At 44.0% G+C, this 12,423-nt stretch overlaps 48 non-coding genes and 8 pseudogenes across 48 annotated transcripts; all 56 read left to right on the forward strand.

Annotated features, from left to right (window-relative positions):
• The first annotated feature begins 3 nt into the window (after positions 1 to 3).
• Positions 4 to 122, forward strand: LOC131720464 (5S ribosomal RNA). The gene has a single exon (XR_009319361.1). It is a non-coding gene; the product is annotated as a 5S ribosomal RNA (ribosomal RNA).
• A 114-nt stretch (positions 123 to 236) lies between these two features.
• Positions 237 to 355, forward strand: LOC131710916 (5S ribosomal RNA). The gene has a single exon (XR_009312799.1). It is a non-coding gene; the product is annotated as a 5S ribosomal RNA (ribosomal RNA).
• Positions 356 to 455: 100 nt separating this feature from the next.
• LOC131712381 (5S ribosomal RNA) lies at positions 456 to 574 on the forward strand. The gene has a single exon (XR_009314274.1). It is a non-coding gene; the product is annotated as a 5S ribosomal RNA (ribosomal RNA).
• A 114-nt stretch (positions 575 to 688) lies between these two features.
• On the forward strand, positions 689 to 807 carry LOC131720465 (5S ribosomal RNA). The gene has a single exon (XR_009319362.1). It is a non-coding gene; the product is annotated as a 5S ribosomal RNA (ribosomal RNA).
• A 114-nt stretch (positions 808 to 921) lies between these two features.
• On the forward strand, positions 922 to 1,040 carry LOC131720466 (5S ribosomal RNA). The gene has a single exon (XR_009319363.1). It is a non-coding gene; the product is annotated as a 5S ribosomal RNA (ribosomal RNA).
• Positions 1,041 to 1,140: 100 nt separating this feature from the next.
• On the forward strand, positions 1,141 to 1,249 carry LOC131715239 (5S ribosomal RNA; annotated as a pseudogene).
• Positions 1,250 to 1,363: 114 nt separating this feature from the next.
• On the forward strand, positions 1,364 to 1,482 carry LOC131720467 (5S ribosomal RNA). The gene has a single exon (XR_009319364.1). It is a non-coding gene; the product is annotated as a 5S ribosomal RNA (ribosomal RNA).
• Positions 1,483 to 1,582: 100 nt separating this feature from the next.
• LOC131720468 (5S ribosomal RNA) lies at positions 1,583 to 1,701 on the forward strand. Its single transcript, XR_009319365.1, has one exon. It is a non-coding gene; the product is annotated as a 5S ribosomal RNA (ribosomal RNA).
• A 114-nt stretch (positions 1,702 to 1,815) lies between these two features.
• On the forward strand, positions 1,816 to 1,934 carry LOC131720469 (5S ribosomal RNA). The gene has a single exon (XR_009319366.1). It is a non-coding gene; the product is annotated as a 5S ribosomal RNA (ribosomal RNA).
• Positions 1,935 to 2,048: 114 nt separating this feature from the next.
• On the forward strand, positions 2,049 to 2,167 carry LOC131711177 (5S ribosomal RNA). Its single transcript, XR_009313059.1, has one exon. It is a non-coding gene; the product is annotated as a 5S ribosomal RNA (ribosomal RNA).
• A 100-nt stretch (positions 2,168 to 2,267) lies between these two features.
• On the forward strand, positions 2,268 to 2,386 carry LOC131720691 (5S ribosomal RNA). The gene has a single exon (XR_009319588.1). It is a non-coding gene; the product is annotated as a 5S ribosomal RNA (ribosomal RNA).
• Positions 2,387 to 2,500: 114 nt separating this feature from the next.
• Positions 2,501 to 2,619, forward strand: LOC131720471 (5S ribosomal RNA). Its single transcript, XR_009319368.1, has one exon. It is a non-coding gene; the product is annotated as a 5S ribosomal RNA (ribosomal RNA).
• Positions 2,620 to 2,719: 100 nt separating this feature from the next.
• Positions 2,720 to 2,838, forward strand: LOC131720472 (5S ribosomal RNA). The gene has a single exon (XR_009319369.1). It is a non-coding gene; the product is annotated as a 5S ribosomal RNA (ribosomal RNA).
• A 100-nt stretch (positions 2,839 to 2,938) lies between these two features.
• LOC131720473 (5S ribosomal RNA) lies at positions 2,939 to 3,057 on the forward strand. Its single transcript, XR_009319370.1, has one exon. It is a non-coding gene; the product is annotated as a 5S ribosomal RNA (ribosomal RNA).
• Positions 3,058 to 3,157: 100 nt separating this feature from the next.
• Positions 3,158 to 3,276, forward strand: LOC131720474 (5S ribosomal RNA). The gene has a single exon (XR_009319371.1). It is a non-coding gene; the product is annotated as a 5S ribosomal RNA (ribosomal RNA).
• A 100-nt stretch (positions 3,277 to 3,376) lies between these two features.
• On the forward strand, positions 3,377 to 3,495 carry LOC131720475 (5S ribosomal RNA). Its single transcript, XR_009319372.1, has one exon. It is a non-coding gene; the product is annotated as a 5S ribosomal RNA (ribosomal RNA).
• A 114-nt stretch (positions 3,496 to 3,609) lies between these two features.
• On the forward strand, positions 3,610 to 3,718 carry LOC131716091 (5S ribosomal RNA; annotated as a pseudogene).
• Positions 3,719 to 3,818: 100 nt separating this feature from the next.
• Positions 3,819 to 3,937, forward strand: LOC131720476 (5S ribosomal RNA). Its single transcript, XR_009319373.1, has one exon. It is a non-coding gene; the product is annotated as a 5S ribosomal RNA (ribosomal RNA).
• Positions 3,938 to 4,037: 100 nt separating this feature from the next.
• LOC131720477 (5S ribosomal RNA) lies at positions 4,038 to 4,156 on the forward strand. Its single transcript, XR_009319374.1, has one exon. It is a non-coding gene; the product is annotated as a 5S ribosomal RNA (ribosomal RNA).
• A 114-nt stretch (positions 4,157 to 4,270) lies between these two features.
• Positions 4,271 to 4,379, forward strand: LOC131716092 (5S ribosomal RNA; annotated as a pseudogene).
• A 100-nt stretch (positions 4,380 to 4,479) lies between these two features.
• LOC131720478 (5S ribosomal RNA) lies at positions 4,480 to 4,598 on the forward strand. Its single transcript, XR_009319375.1, has one exon. It is a non-coding gene; the product is annotated as a 5S ribosomal RNA (ribosomal RNA).
• Positions 4,599 to 4,698: 100 nt separating this feature from the next.
• Positions 4,699 to 4,817, forward strand: LOC131720479 (5S ribosomal RNA). Its single transcript, XR_009319376.1, has one exon. It is a non-coding gene; the product is annotated as a 5S ribosomal RNA (ribosomal RNA).
• A 100-nt stretch (positions 4,818 to 4,917) lies between these two features.
• On the forward strand, positions 4,918 to 5,036 carry LOC131711377 (5S ribosomal RNA). Its single transcript, XR_009313261.1, has one exon. It is a non-coding gene; the product is annotated as a 5S ribosomal RNA (ribosomal RNA).
• Positions 5,037 to 5,150: 114 nt separating this feature from the next.
• On the forward strand, positions 5,151 to 5,269 carry LOC131720480 (5S ribosomal RNA). Its single transcript, XR_009319377.1, has one exon. It is a non-coding gene; the product is annotated as a 5S ribosomal RNA (ribosomal RNA).
• Positions 5,270 to 5,369: 100 nt separating this feature from the next.
• Positions 5,370 to 5,488, forward strand: LOC131720482 (5S ribosomal RNA). Its single transcript, XR_009319379.1, has one exon. It is a non-coding gene; the product is annotated as a 5S ribosomal RNA (ribosomal RNA).
• A 114-nt stretch (positions 5,489 to 5,602) lies between these two features.
• On the forward strand, positions 5,603 to 5,711 carry LOC131715857 (5S ribosomal RNA; annotated as a pseudogene).
• Positions 5,712 to 5,811: 100 nt separating this feature from the next.
• Positions 5,812 to 5,930, forward strand: LOC131720483 (5S ribosomal RNA). Its single transcript, XR_009319380.1, has one exon. It is a non-coding gene; the product is annotated as a 5S ribosomal RNA (ribosomal RNA).
• Positions 5,931 to 6,030: 100 nt separating this feature from the next.
• LOC131720484 (5S ribosomal RNA) lies at positions 6,031 to 6,149 on the forward strand. The gene has a single exon (XR_009319381.1). It is a non-coding gene; the product is annotated as a 5S ribosomal RNA (ribosomal RNA).
• A 100-nt stretch (positions 6,150 to 6,249) lies between these two features.
• LOC131720485 (5S ribosomal RNA) lies at positions 6,250 to 6,368 on the forward strand. The gene has a single exon (XR_009319382.1). It is a non-coding gene; the product is annotated as a 5S ribosomal RNA (ribosomal RNA).
• Positions 6,369 to 6,482: 114 nt separating this feature from the next.
• Positions 6,483 to 6,601, forward strand: LOC131720486 (5S ribosomal RNA). Its single transcript, XR_009319383.1, has one exon. It is a non-coding gene; the product is annotated as a 5S ribosomal RNA (ribosomal RNA).
• A 114-nt stretch (positions 6,602 to 6,715) lies between these two features.
• LOC131720487 (5S ribosomal RNA) lies at positions 6,716 to 6,834 on the forward strand. The gene has a single exon (XR_009319384.1). It is a non-coding gene; the product is annotated as a 5S ribosomal RNA (ribosomal RNA).
• A 100-nt stretch (positions 6,835 to 6,934) lies between these two features.
• Positions 6,935 to 7,053, forward strand: LOC131720488 (5S ribosomal RNA). Its single transcript, XR_009319385.1, has one exon. It is a non-coding gene; the product is annotated as a 5S ribosomal RNA (ribosomal RNA).
• Positions 7,054 to 7,153: 100 nt separating this feature from the next.
• Positions 7,154 to 7,272, forward strand: LOC131720489 (5S ribosomal RNA). The gene has a single exon (XR_009319386.1). It is a non-coding gene; the product is annotated as a 5S ribosomal RNA (ribosomal RNA).
• Positions 7,273 to 7,372: 100 nt separating this feature from the next.
• LOC131720798 (5S ribosomal RNA) lies at positions 7,373 to 7,491 on the forward strand. Its single transcript, XR_009319695.1, has one exon. It is a non-coding gene; the product is annotated as a 5S ribosomal RNA (ribosomal RNA).
• Positions 7,492 to 7,605: 114 nt separating this feature from the next.
• LOC131720490 (5S ribosomal RNA) lies at positions 7,606 to 7,724 on the forward strand. The gene has a single exon (XR_009319387.1). It is a non-coding gene; the product is annotated as a 5S ribosomal RNA (ribosomal RNA).
• A 114-nt stretch (positions 7,725 to 7,838) lies between these two features.
• Positions 7,839 to 7,957, forward strand: LOC131710749 (5S ribosomal RNA). The gene has a single exon (XR_009312631.1). It is a non-coding gene; the product is annotated as a 5S ribosomal RNA (ribosomal RNA).
• Positions 7,958 to 8,057: 100 nt separating this feature from the next.
• LOC131720491 (5S ribosomal RNA) lies at positions 8,058 to 8,176 on the forward strand. The gene has a single exon (XR_009319388.1). It is a non-coding gene; the product is annotated as a 5S ribosomal RNA (ribosomal RNA).
• Positions 8,177 to 8,276: 100 nt separating this feature from the next.
• LOC131720493 (5S ribosomal RNA) lies at positions 8,277 to 8,395 on the forward strand. Its single transcript, XR_009319390.1, has one exon. It is a non-coding gene; the product is annotated as a 5S ribosomal RNA (ribosomal RNA).
• A 114-nt stretch (positions 8,396 to 8,509) lies between these two features.
• On the forward strand, positions 8,510 to 8,628 carry LOC131720494 (5S ribosomal RNA). Its single transcript, XR_009319391.1, has one exon. It is a non-coding gene; the product is annotated as a 5S ribosomal RNA (ribosomal RNA).
• A 100-nt stretch (positions 8,629 to 8,728) lies between these two features.
• LOC131710933 (5S ribosomal RNA) lies at positions 8,729 to 8,847 on the forward strand. The gene has a single exon (XR_009312815.1). It is a non-coding gene; the product is annotated as a 5S ribosomal RNA (ribosomal RNA).
• Positions 8,848 to 8,961: 114 nt separating this feature from the next.
• LOC131711508 (5S ribosomal RNA) lies at positions 8,962 to 9,080 on the forward strand. Its single transcript, XR_009313394.1, has one exon. It is a non-coding gene; the product is annotated as a 5S ribosomal RNA (ribosomal RNA).
• Positions 9,081 to 9,180: 100 nt separating this feature from the next.
• LOC131715240 (5S ribosomal RNA) lies at positions 9,181 to 9,289 on the forward strand (annotated as a pseudogene).
• Positions 9,290 to 9,403: 114 nt separating this feature from the next.
• Positions 9,404 to 9,522, forward strand: LOC131720495 (5S ribosomal RNA). Its single transcript, XR_009319392.1, has one exon. It is a non-coding gene; the product is annotated as a 5S ribosomal RNA (ribosomal RNA).
• Positions 9,523 to 9,622: 100 nt separating this feature from the next.
• LOC131720496 (5S ribosomal RNA) lies at positions 9,623 to 9,741 on the forward strand. The gene has a single exon (XR_009319393.1). It is a non-coding gene; the product is annotated as a 5S ribosomal RNA (ribosomal RNA).
• A 100-nt stretch (positions 9,742 to 9,841) lies between these two features.
• Positions 9,842 to 9,960, forward strand: LOC131711891 (5S ribosomal RNA). Its single transcript, XR_009313780.1, has one exon. It is a non-coding gene; the product is annotated as a 5S ribosomal RNA (ribosomal RNA).
• Positions 9,961 to 10,060: 100 nt separating this feature from the next.
• LOC131720497 (5S ribosomal RNA) lies at positions 10,061 to 10,179 on the forward strand. The gene has a single exon (XR_009319394.1). It is a non-coding gene; the product is annotated as a 5S ribosomal RNA (ribosomal RNA).
• Positions 10,180 to 10,279: 100 nt separating this feature from the next.
• On the forward strand, positions 10,280 to 10,398 carry LOC131720498 (5S ribosomal RNA). Its single transcript, XR_009319395.1, has one exon. It is a non-coding gene; the product is annotated as a 5S ribosomal RNA (ribosomal RNA).
• Positions 10,399 to 10,498: 100 nt separating this feature from the next.
• On the forward strand, positions 10,499 to 10,617 carry LOC131720732 (5S ribosomal RNA). The gene has a single exon (XR_009319629.1). It is a non-coding gene; the product is annotated as a 5S ribosomal RNA (ribosomal RNA).
• Positions 10,618 to 10,717: 100 nt separating this feature from the next.
• Positions 10,718 to 10,826, forward strand: LOC131715241 (5S ribosomal RNA; annotated as a pseudogene).
• A 100-nt stretch (positions 10,827 to 10,926) lies between these two features.
• On the forward strand, positions 10,927 to 11,045 carry LOC131720499 (5S ribosomal RNA). The gene has a single exon (XR_009319396.1). It is a non-coding gene; the product is annotated as a 5S ribosomal RNA (ribosomal RNA).
• A 100-nt stretch (positions 11,046 to 11,145) lies between these two features.
• On the forward strand, positions 11,146 to 11,264 carry LOC131710347 (5S ribosomal RNA). Its single transcript, XR_009312219.1, has one exon. It is a non-coding gene; the product is annotated as a 5S ribosomal RNA (ribosomal RNA).
• A 100-nt stretch (positions 11,265 to 11,364) lies between these two features.
• On the forward strand, positions 11,365 to 11,473 carry LOC131715243 (5S ribosomal RNA; annotated as a pseudogene).
• A 100-nt stretch (positions 11,474 to 11,573) lies between these two features.
• Positions 11,574 to 11,692, forward strand: LOC131711453 (5S ribosomal RNA). Its single transcript, XR_009313336.1, has one exon. It is a non-coding gene; the product is annotated as a 5S ribosomal RNA (ribosomal RNA).
• A 114-nt stretch (positions 11,693 to 11,806) lies between these two features.
• Positions 11,807 to 11,915, forward strand: LOC131715994 (5S ribosomal RNA; annotated as a pseudogene).
• Positions 11,916 to 12,015: 100 nt separating this feature from the next.
• Positions 12,016 to 12,134, forward strand: LOC131720500 (5S ribosomal RNA). The gene has a single exon (XR_009319397.1). It is a non-coding gene; the product is annotated as a 5S ribosomal RNA (ribosomal RNA).
• Positions 12,135 to 12,234: 100 nt separating this feature from the next.
• Positions 12,235 to 12,353, forward strand: LOC131711095 (5S ribosomal RNA). The gene has a single exon (XR_009312977.1). It is a non-coding gene; the product is annotated as a 5S ribosomal RNA (ribosomal RNA).
• Positions 12,354 to 12,423: the final 70 nt, after the last annotated feature.

The raw sequence follows: 12,423 nt of genomic DNA on the forward strand, positions 1-12,423 counted from the left end.
ATCGCCTGCGGCCACACCACCTTGAATAAGCCTGATCTCGTCTGATCTCAGAAGCTAAGCAATGTTGGGCTTGGTTAGTACTTGGATGGGAGACCACCTGGGAATATCAAGTGCTGCAGGCACTACATTTTTGTAATTACATTTTACAATTGAAATGTGTGGAGGACAAAAGGAAATTTTGGAGGAATCACCCCCAGCTCACTAAACATAAAAGTCATGAAAGCAGAAATGCAATCGCCTGCGGCCACATCACCTTGAATAAGCCTGATCTCGTCTGATCTCAGAAGCTAAGCAATGTTGGGCTTGGTTAGTACTTGGATGGGAGACCACCTGGGAATATCAAGTGCTGCAGGCATTACATTTTACAATTGAAATGTGTGGAGGACAAAAGGAAATTTTGGAGGAATCACCCCCAGCTCACTAAACATAAAAGTCATGAAAGCAGAAATGCCATCGCCTGCGGCTACACCACCATGAATAAGCCTGATCTCGTCTGATCTCAGAAGCTAAGCAATGTTGGGCTTGGTTAGTACTTGGATGGGAGACCACCTGGGAATATCAAGTGCTGCAGGCATTACATTTTTGTAATTACATTTTACAATTGAAATGTGTGGAGGACAAAAGGAAATTTTGGAGGAATCACCCCCAGCTCACTAAACATAAAAGTCATGAAAGCAGAAATGCAATCGCCTGCGGCCACACCACCTTGAATAAGCCTGATCTCGTCTGATCTCAGAAGCTAAGCAATGTTGGGCTTGGTTAGTACTTGGATGGGAGACCACCTGGGAATATCAAGTGCTGCAGGCATTACATTTTTGTAATTACATTTTACAATTGAAATGTGTGGAGGACAAAAGGAAATTTTGGAGGAATCACCCCCAGCTCACTAAACATAAAAGTCATGAAAGCAGAAATGCAATCGCCTGCGGCCACACCACCTTGAATAAGCCTGATCTCGTCTGATCTCAGAAGCTAAGCAATGTTGGGCTTGGTTAGTACTTGGATGGGAGACCACCTGGGAATATCAAGTGCTGCAGGCATTACATTTTACAATTGAAATGTGTGGAGGACAAAAGGAAATTTTGGAGGAATCACCCCCAGCTCACTAAACATAAAAGTCATGAAAGCAGAAATGCAATCGCCTGCGGCCACACCACCTTGAATAAGCCTGATCTCAGAAGCTAAGCAATGTTGGGCTTGGTTAGTACTTGGATGGGAGACCACCTGGGAATATCAAGTGCTGCAGGCATTACATTTTAGTAATTACATTTTACAATTGAAATGTGTGGAGGACAAAAGGAAATTTTGGAGGAATCACCCCCAGCTCACTAAACATAAAAGTCATGAAAGCAGAAATGCAATCGCCTGCGGCCACACCACCTTGAATAAGCCTGATCTCGTCTGATCTCAGAAGCTAAGCAATGTTGGGCTTGGTTAGTACTTGGATGGGAGACCACCTGGGAATATCAAGTGCTGCAGGCATTACATTTTACAATTGAAATGTGTGGAGGACAAAAGGAAATTTTGGAGGAATCACCCCCAGCTCACTAAACATAAAAGTCATGAAAGCAGAAATGCAATCGCCTGCGGCCACACCACCTTGAATAAGCCTGATCTCGTCTGATCTCAGAAGCTAAGCAATGTTGGGCTTGGTTAGTACTTGGATGGGAGACCACCTGGGAATATCAAGTGCTGCAGGCATTACATTTTTGTAATTACATTTTACAATTGAAATGTGTGGAGGACAAAAGGAAATTTTGGAGGAATCACCCCCAGCTCACTAAACATAAAAGTCGTGAAAGCAGAAATGCAATCGCCTGCGGCCACACCACCTTGAATAAGCCTGATCTCGTCTGATCTCAGAAGCTAAGCAATGTTGGGCTTGGTTAGTACTTGGATGGGAGACCACCTGGGAATATCAAGTGCTGCAGGCATTACATTTTAGTAATTACATTTTACAATTGAAATGTGTGGAGGACAAAAGGAAATTTTGGAGGAATCACCCCCAGCTCACTAAACATAAAAGTCATGAAAGCAGAAATGCAATCGCCTGCGGCCACACCACCTTGAATAAGCCTGATCTCGTCTGATCTCAGAAGCTAAGCAATGTTGGGCTTGGTTAGTACTTGGATGGGAGACCACCTCGGAATATCAAGTGCTGCAGGCATTACATTTTACAATTGAAATGTGTGGAGGACAAAAGGAATTTTTGGAGGAATCACCCCCAGCTCACTAAACATAAAAGTCATGAAAGCAGAAATGCAATCGCCTGCAGCCACACCACCTTGAATAAGCCTGATCTCGTCTGATCTCAGAAGCTAAGCAATGTTGGGCTTGGTTAGTACTTGGATGGGAGACCACCTGGGAATATCAAGTGCTGCAGGCATTACATTTTTGTAATTACATTTTACAATTGAAATGTGTGGAGGACAAAAGGAAATTTTGGAGGAATCACCCCCAGCTCACTAAACATAAAAGTCATGAAAGCAGAAATGCAATCGCCTGCGGCCACACCACCTTGAATAAGCCTGATCTCGTCTGATCTCAGAAGCTAAGCAATGTTGGGCTTGGTTAGTACTTGGATGGGAGACCACCTGGGAATATCAAGTGCTGCAGGCATTACATTTTACAATAGAAATGTGTGGAGGACAAAAGGAAATTTTGGAGGAATCACCCCCAGCTCACTAAACATAAAAGTCATGAAAGCAGAAATGCAATCGCCTGCGGCCACACCACCTTGAATAAGCCTGATCTCGTCTGATCTCAGAAGCTAAGCAATGTTGGGCTTGGTTAGTACTTGGATGGGAGACCACCTGGGAATATCAAGTGCTGCAGGCATTACATTTTACAATAGAAATGTGTGGAGGACAAAAGGAAATTTTGGAGGAATCACCCCCAGCTCACTAAACATAAAAGTCATGAAAGCAGAAATGCAATCGCCTGCGGCCACACCACCTTGAATAAGCCTGATCTCGTCTGATCTCAGAAGCTAAGCAATGTTGGGCTTGGTTAGTACTTGGATGGGAGACCACCTGGGAATATCAAGTGCTGCAGGCATTACATTTTACAATAGAAATGTGTGGAGGACAAAAGGAAATTTTGGAGGAATCACCCCCAGCTCACTAAACATAAAAGTCATGAAAGCAGAAATGCCATCGCCTGCGGCCACACCACCTTGAATAAGCCTGATCTCGTCTGATCTCAGAAGCTAAGCAATGTTGGGCTTGGTTAGTACTTGGATGGGAGACCACCTGGGAATATCAAGTGCTGCAGGCATTACATTTTACAATTGAAATGTGTGGAGGACAAAAGGAAATTTTGGAGGAATCACCCCCAGCTCACTAAACATAAAAGTCATGAAAGCAGAAATGCAATCGCCTGCGGCCACACCACCTTGAATAAGCCTGATCTCGTCTGATCTCAGAAGCTAAGCAATGTTGGGCTTGGTTAGTACTTGGATGGGAGACCACCTGGGAATATCAAGTGCTGCAGGCATTACATTTTAGTAATTACATTTTACAATTGAAATGTGTGGAGGACAAAAGGAAATTTTGGAGGAATCACCCCCAGTTCACTAAACATAAAAGTCATGAAAGCAGAAATGCAATCGCTTGCGGCCACACCACCTTGGATAAGTCTGATCTCAGAAGCTAAGCAATGTTGGGCTTGGTTAGTACTTGGATGGGAGACCACCTGGGAATATCAAGTGCTGCAGGCATTACATTTTACAATTGAAATGTGTGTAGGACAAAAGGAAATTTTGGAGGAATCACCCCCAGCTCACTAAACATAAAAGTCATGAAAGCAGAAATGCAATCGCCTGCGGCCACACCACCTTGAATAAGCCTGATCTCGTCTGATCTCAGAAGCTAAGCAATGTTGGGCTTGGTTAGTACTTGGATGGGAGACCACCTGGGAATATCAAGTGCTGCAGGCATTACATTTTACAATAGAAATGTGTGGAGGACAAAAGGAAATTTTGGAGGAATCACCCCCAGCTCACTAAACATAAAAGTCATGAAAGCAGAAATGCAATCGCCTGCGGCCACACCACCTTGAATAAGCCTGATCTCGTCTGATCTCAGAAGCTAAGCAATGTTGGGCTTGGTTAGTACTTGGATGGGAGACCACCTGGGAATATCAAGTGCTGCAGGCATTACATTTTAGTAATTACATTTTACAATTGAAATGTGTGGAGGACAAAAGGAAATTTTGGAGGAATCACCCCCAGTTCACTAAACATAAAAGTCATGAAAGCAGAAATGCAATCGCTTGCGGCCACACCACCTTGGATAAGTCTGATCTCAGAAGCTAAGCAATGTTGGGCTTGGTTAGTACTTGGATGGGAGACCACCTGGGAATATCAAGTGCTGCAGGCATTACATTTTACAATTGAAATGTGTGTAGGACAAAAGGAAATTTTGGAGGAATCACCCCCAGCTCACTAAACATAAAAGTCATGAAAGCAGAAATGCAATCGCCTGCGGCCACACCACCTTGAATAAGCCTGATCTCGTCTGATCTCAGAAGCTAAGCAATGTTGGGCTTGGTTAGTACTTGGATGGGAGACCACCTGGGAATATCAAGTGCTGCAGGCATTACATTTTACAATAGAAATGTGTGGAGGACAAAAGGAAATTTTGGAGGAATCACCCCCAGCTCACTAAACATAAAAGTCATGAAAGCAGAAATGCAATCGCCTGCGGCCACACCACCTTGAATAAGCCTGATCTCGTCTGATCTCAGAAGCTAAGCAATGTTGGGCTTGGTTAGTACTTGGATGGGAGACCACCTGGGAATATCAAGTGCTGCAGGCATTACATTTTACAATAGAAATGTGTGGAGGACAAAAGGAAATTTTGGAGGAATCACCCCCAGCTCACTAAACATAAAAGTCATGAAAGCAGAAATGCAATCGCCTGCGGCCACACCACCTTGAATAAGCCTGATCTCGTCTGATTTCAGAAGCTAAGCAATGTTGGGCTTGGTTAGTACTTGGATGGGAGACCACCTGGGAATATCAAGTGCTGCAGGCATTACATTTTAGTAATTACATTTTACAATTGAAATGTGTGGAGGACAAAAGGAAATTTTGGAGGAATCACCCCCAGCTCACTAAACATAAAAGTCATGAAAGCAGAAATGCAATCGCCTGCGGCCACACCACCTTGAATAAGCCTGATCTCGTCTGATCTCAGAAGCTAAGCAATGTTGGGCTTGGTTAGTACTTGGATGGGAGACCACCTGGGAATATCAAGTGCTGCAGGCATTACATTTTACAATTGAAATGTGTGGAGGACAAAAGGAAATTTTGGAGGAATCACCCCCAGCTCACTAAACATAAAAGTCATGAAAGCAGAAATGCAATCGCCTGCGGCCACACCACCTTGAATAAGCCTGATCTCGTCTGATCTCAGAAGCTAAGCAATGTTGGGCTTGGTTAGTACTTGGATGGGAGACCACCTGGGAATATCAAGTGCTGCAGGCATTACATTTTAGTAATTACATTTTACAATTGAAATGTGTGGAGGACAAAAGGAAATTTTGGAGGAATCACCCCCAGCTCACTAAACATAAAAGTCATGAAAGCAGAAATGCAATCGCCTGCGGCCACACCACCTTGGATAAGTCTGATCTCAGAAGCTAAGCAATGTTGGGCTTGGTTAGTACTTGGATGGGAGACCACCTGGGAATATCAAGTGCTGCAGGCATTACATTTTACAATTGAAATGTGTGGAGGACAAAAGGAAATTTTGGAGGAATCACCCCCAGCTCACTAAACATAAAAGTCATGAAAGCAGAAATGCAATCGCCTGCGGCCACACCACCTTGAATAAGCCTGATCTCGTCTGATCTCAGAAGCTAAGCAATGTTGGGCTTGGTTAGTACTTGGATGGGAGACCACCTGGGAATATCAAGTGCTGCAGGCATTACATTTTACAATTGAAATGTGTGGAGGACAAAAGGAAATTTTGGAGGAATCACCCCCAGCTCACTAAACATAAAAGTCATGAAAGCAGAAATGCAATCGCCTGCGGCCACACCACCTTGAATAAGCCTGATCTCGTCTGATCTCAGAAGCTAAGCAATGTTGGGCTTGGTTAGTACTTGGATGGGAGACCACCTGGGAATATCAAGTGCTGCAGGCATTACATTTTACAATTGAAATGTGTGGAGGACAAAAGGAAATTTTGGAGGAATCACCCCCAGCTCACTAAACATAAAAGTCATGAAAGCAGAAATGCAATCGCCTGCGGCCACACCACCTTGAATAAGCCTGATCTCGTCTGATCTCAGAAGCTAAGCAATGTTGGGCTTGGTTAGTACTTGGATGGGAGACCACCTGGGAATATCAAGTGCTGCAGGCATTACATTTTTGTAATTACATTTTACACTTGAAATGTGTGGAGGACAAAAGGAAATTTTGGAGGAATCACCCCCAGCTCACTAAACATAAAAGTCATGAAAGCAGAAATGCAATCGCCTGCGGCCACACCACCTTGAATAAGCCTGATCTCGTCTGATCTCAGAAGCTAAGCAATGTTGGGCTTGGTTAGTACTTGGATGGGAGACCACCTGGGAATATCAAGTGCTGCAGGCATTACATTTTAGTAATTACATTTTACAATTGAAATGTGTGGAGGACAAAAGGAAATTTTGGAGGAAACACCCCCAGCTCACTAAACATAAAAGTCATGAAAGCAGAAATGCAATCGCCTGCGGCCACACCACCTTGAATAAGCCTGATCTCGTCTGATCTCAGAAGCTAAGCAATGTTGGGCTTGGTTAGTACTTGGATGGGAGACCACCTGGGAATATCAAGTGCTGCAGGCATTACATTTTACAATAGAAATGTGTGGAGGACAAAAGGAAATTTTGGAGGAATCACCCCCAGCTCACTAAACATAAAAGTCATGAAAGCAGAAATGCAATCGCCTGCGGCCACACCACCTTGAATAAGCCTGATCTCGTCTGATCTCAGAAGCTAAGCAATGTTGGGCTTGGTTAGTACTTGGATGGGAGACCACCTGGGAATATCAAGTGCTGCAGGCATTACATTTTACAATTGAAATGTGTGGAGGACAAAAGGAAATTTTGGAGGAATCACCCCCAGCTCACTAAACATAAAAGTCATGAAAGCAGAAATGCAATCGCCTGCGGCCACACCACCTTGAATAAGCCTGATCTCGTCTGATCTCAGAAGCTAAGCAATGTTGGGCTTGGTTAGTACTTGGATGGGAGACCACCTGGGAATATCAAGTGCTGCAGGCATTACATTTTACAATTGAAATGTGTGGAGGACAAAAGGAAATTTTGGAGGAATCACCCCCAGCTCACTAAACATAAAAGTCATGAAAGCAGAAATGCAATCGCCTGCGGCCACACCACCTTGAATAAGCCTGATCTCGTCTGATCTCAGAAGCTAAGCAATGTTGGGCTTGGTTAGTACTTGGATGGGAGACCACGTGGGAATATCAAGTGCTGCAGGCATTACATTTTTGTAATTACATTTTACAATTGAAATGTGTGGAGGACAAAAGGAAATTTTGGAGGAATCACCCCCAGCTCACTAAACATAAAAGTCATGAAAGCAGAAATGCAAATGCCTGCGGCCACACCACCTTGAATAAGCCTGATCTCGTCTGATCTCAGAAGCTAAGCAATGTTGGGCTTGGTTAGTACTTGGATGGGAGACCACCTGGGAATATCAAGTGCTGCAGGCATTACATTTTTGTAATTACATTTTACAATTGAAATGTGTGGAGGACAAAAGGAAATTTTGGAGGAATCACCCCCAGCTCACTAAACATAAAAGTCATGAAAGCAGAAATGCAATCGCCTGCGGCCACACCACCTTGAATAAGCCTGATCTCGTCTGATCTCAGAAGCTAAGCAATGTTGGGCTTGGTTAGTACTTGGATGGGAGACCACCTGGGAATATCAAGTACTGCAGGCATTACATTTTACAATTGAAATGTGTGGAGGACAAAAGGAAATTTTGGAGGAATCACCCCCAGCTCACTAAACATAAAAGTCATGAAAGCAGAAATGCAATCGCCTGCGGCCACACCACCTTGAATAAGCCTGATCTCGTCTGATCTCAGAAGCTAAGCAATGTTGGGCTTGGTTAGTACTTGGATGGGAGACCACCTGGGAATATCAAGTGCTGCAGGCATTACATTTTACAATTGAAATGTGTGGAGGACAAAAGGAAATTTTGGAGGAATCACCCCCAGCTCACTAAACATAAAAGTCATGAAAGCAGAAATGCAATCGCCTGCGGCCACACCACCTTGAATAAGCCTGATCTCGTCTGATCTCAGAAGCTAAGCAATGTTGGGCTTGGTTAGTACTTGGATGGGAGACCACCTGGGAATATCAAGTGCTGCAGGCATTACATTTTTGTAATTACATTTTACAATTGAAATGTGTGGAGGACAAAAGGAAATTTTGGAGGAATCACCCCCAGCTCACTAAACATAAAAGTCATGAAAGCAGAAATGCAATCGCCTGCGGCCACACCACCTTGAATAAGCCTGATCTCGTCTGATCTCAGAAGCTAAGCAATGTTGGGCTTGGTTAGTACTTGGATGGGAGACCACCTGGGAATATCAAGTGCTGCAGGCATTACATTTTACAATTGAAATGTGTGGAGGACAAAAGGAAATTTTGGAGGAATCACCCCCAGCTCACTAAACATAAAAGTCATGAAAGCAGAAATGCAATCGCCTGCGGCCACACCACCTTGAATAAGCCTGATCTCGTCTGATCTCAGACGCTAAGCAATGTTGGGCTTGGTTAGTACTTGGATGGGAGACCACCTGGGAATATCAAGTGCTGCAGGCATTACATTTTAGTAATTACATTTTACAATTGAAATGTGTGGAGGACAAAAGGAAATTTTGGAGGAATCACCCCCAGCTCACTAAACATAAAAGTCATGAAAGCAGAAATGCAATCGCCTGCGGCCACACCACCTTGAATAAGCCTGATCTCGTCTGATCTCAGAAGCTAAGCAATGTTGGTCTTGGTTAGTACTTGGATGGGAGACCACCTGGGAATATCAAGTGCTGCAGGCATTACATTTTACAATTGAAATGTGTGGAGGACAAAAGGAAATTTTGGAGGAATCACCCCCAGCTCACTAAACATAAAAGTCATGAAAGCAGAAATGCAATCGCCTGCGGCCACACCACCTTGAATAAGCCTGATCTCAGAAGCTAAGCAATGTTGGGCTTGGTTAGTACTTGGATGGGAGACCACCTGGGAATATCAAGTGCTGCAGGCATTACATTTTTGTAATTACATTTTACAATTGAAATGTGTGGAGGACAAAAGGAAATTTTGGAGGAATCACCCCCAGCTCACTAAACATAAAAGTCATGAAAGCAGAAATGCAATCGCCTGCGGCCACACCACCTTGAATAAGCCTGATCTCGTCTGATCTCAGAAGCTAAGCAATGTTGGGCTTGGTTAGTACTTGGATGGGAGACCACCTGGGAATATCAAGTGCTGCAGGCATTACATTTTACAATTGAAATGTGTGGAGGACAAAAGGAAATTTTGGAGGAATCACCCCCAGCTCACTAAACATAAAAGTCATGAAAGCAAAAATGCAATCGCCTGCGGCCACACCACCTTGAATAAGCCTGATCTCGTCTGATCTCAGAAGCTAAGCAATGTTGGGCTTGGTTAGTACTTGGATGGGAGACCACCTGGGAATATCAAGTGCTGCAGGCATTACATTTTACAATTGAAATGTGTGGAGGACAAAAGGAAATTTTGGAGGAATCACCCCCAGCTCACTAAACATAAAAGTCATGAAAGCAGAAATGCAATCGCCTGCGGCCACACCACCTTGAATAAGCCTGATCTCGTCTGATCTCAGAAGCTAAGCAATGTTGGGCTTGGTTAGTACTTGGATAGGAGACCACCTGGGAATATCAAGTGCTGCAGGCATTACATTTTACAATTGAAATGTGTGGAGGACAAAAGGAAATTTTGGAGGAATCACCCCCAGCTCACTAAACATAAAAGTCATGAAAGCAGAAATGCAATCGCCTGCGGCCACACCACCTTGAATAAGCCTGATCTCGTCTGATCTCAGAAGCTAAGCAATGTTGGGCTTGGTTAGTACTTGGATGGGAGACCACCTGGGAATATCAAGTGCTGCAGGCATTACATTTTACAATTGAAATGTGTGGAGGACAAAAGGAAATTTTGGAGGAATCACCCCCAGCTCACTAAACATAAAAGTCATGAAAGCAGAAATGCAATCGCCTGCGGCCACACCACCTTGAATAAGCCTGATCTCGTCTGATCTCAGAAGCTAAGCAATGTTGGGCTTGGTTAGTACTTGGATGGGAGACCACCTGGGAATATCAAGTGCTGCAGGCATTACATTTTACAATTGAAATGTGTGGAGGACAAAAGGAAATTTTGGAGGAATCACCCCCAGCTCACTAAACATAAAAGTCATGAAAGCAGAAATGCAATCGCCCGCGGCCACACCACCTTGAATAAGCCTGATCTCGTCTGATCTCAGAAGCTAAGCAATGTTGGGCTTGGTTAGTACTTGGATGGGAGACCACCTGGGAATATCAAGTGCTGCGGGCATTACATTTTACAATTGAAATGTGTGGAGGACAAAAGGAAATTTTGGAGGAATCACCCCCAGCTCACTAAACATAAAAGTCATGAAAGCAGAAATGCAATCGCCTGCGGCCACACCACCTTGAATAAGCCTGATCTCAGAAGCTAAGCAATGTTGGGCTTGGTTAGTACTTGGATGGGAGACCACCTGGGAATATCAAGTGCTGCAGGCATTACATTTTACAATTGAAATGTGTGGAGGACAAAAGGAAATTTTGGAGGAATCACCCCCAGCTCACTAAACATAAAAGTCATGAAAGCAGAAATGCAATCGCCTGCGGCCACACCACCTTGAATAAGCCTGATCTCGTCTGATCTCAGAAGCTAAGCAATGTTGGGCTTGGTTAGTACTTGGATGGGAGACCACCTGGGAATATCAAGTGCTGCAGGCATTACATTTTACAATTGAAATGTGTGGAGGACAAAAGGAAATTTTGGAGGAATCACCCCCAGCTCACTAAACATAAAAGTCATGAAAGCAGAAATGCAATCGCCTGCGGCCACACCACCTTGAATAAGCCTGATCTCGTCTGATCTCAGAAGCTAAGCAATGTTGGGCTTGGTTAGTACTTGGATGGGAGACCACCTGGGAATATCAAGTGCTGCGGGCATTACATTTTACAATTGAAATGTGTGGAGGACAAAAGGAAATTTTGGAGGAATCACCCCCAGCTCACTAAACATAAAAGTCATGAAAGCAGAAATGCAATCGCCTGCGGCCACACCACCTTGAATAAGCCTGATCTCAGAAGCTAAGCAATGTTGGGCTTGGTTAGTACTTGGATGGGAGACCACCTGGGAATATCAAGTGCTGCAGGCATTACATTTTACAATTGAAATGTGTGGAGGACAAAAGGAAATTTTGGAGGAATCACCCCCAGCTCACTAAACATAAAAGTCATGAAAGCAGAAATGCAATCGCCTGCGGCCACACCACCTTGAATAAGCCTGATCTCGTCTGATCTCAGAAGCTAACCAACGTTGGGCTTGGTTAGTACTTGGATGGGAGACCACCTGGGAATATCAAGTGCTGCAGGCATTACATTTTTGTAATTACATTATACAATTGAAATGTGTGGAGGACAAAAGGAAATTTTGGAGGAATCACCCCCAGCTCACTAAACATAAATGTCATGAAAGCAGAACTGCAATCGCCTGCGGCCACACCACCTTGAATAAGTCTGATCTCAGAAGCTAAGCAATGTTGGGCTTGGTTAGTACTTGGATGGGAGACCACTTGGGAATATCAAGTGCTGCAGGCATTACATTTTACAATTGAAATGTGTGGAGGACAAAAGGAAATTTTGGAGGAATCACCCCCAGCTCACTAAACATAAAAGTCATGAAAGCAGAACAGCAATCGCCTGCGGCCACACCACCTTGAATAAGCCTGATCTCGTCTGATCTCAGAAGCTAAGCAATGTTGGGCTTGGTTAGTACTTGGATGGGAGACCACCTGGGAATATCAAGTGCTGCAGGCATTACATTTTACAATTGAAATGTGTGGAGGACAAAAGGAAATTTTGGAGGAGTCACCCCCAGCTCACTAAACATAAAAGTCATGAAAGCAGAAATGCAATCGCCTGCGGCCACACCACCTTGAATAAGCCTGATCTCGTCTGATCTCAGAAGCTAAGCAATGTTGGGCTTGGTTAGTACTTGGATGGGAGACCACCTGGGAATATCAAGTGCTGCAGACATTACATTTTACAATTGAAATGTGTGGAGGACAAAAGGAAATTTTGGAGGAATCACCCCCAGCTCACTAAA

This window comes from Acipenser ruthenus, chromosome 44 (assembly GCF_902713425.1).
Source record: "Acipenser ruthenus chromosome 44, fAciRut3.2 maternal haplotype, whole genome shotgun sequence".
Classification (NCBI taxonomy): domain Eukaryota; kingdom Metazoa; phylum Chordata; class Actinopteri; order Acipenseriformes; family Acipenseridae; genus Acipenser; species Acipenser ruthenus.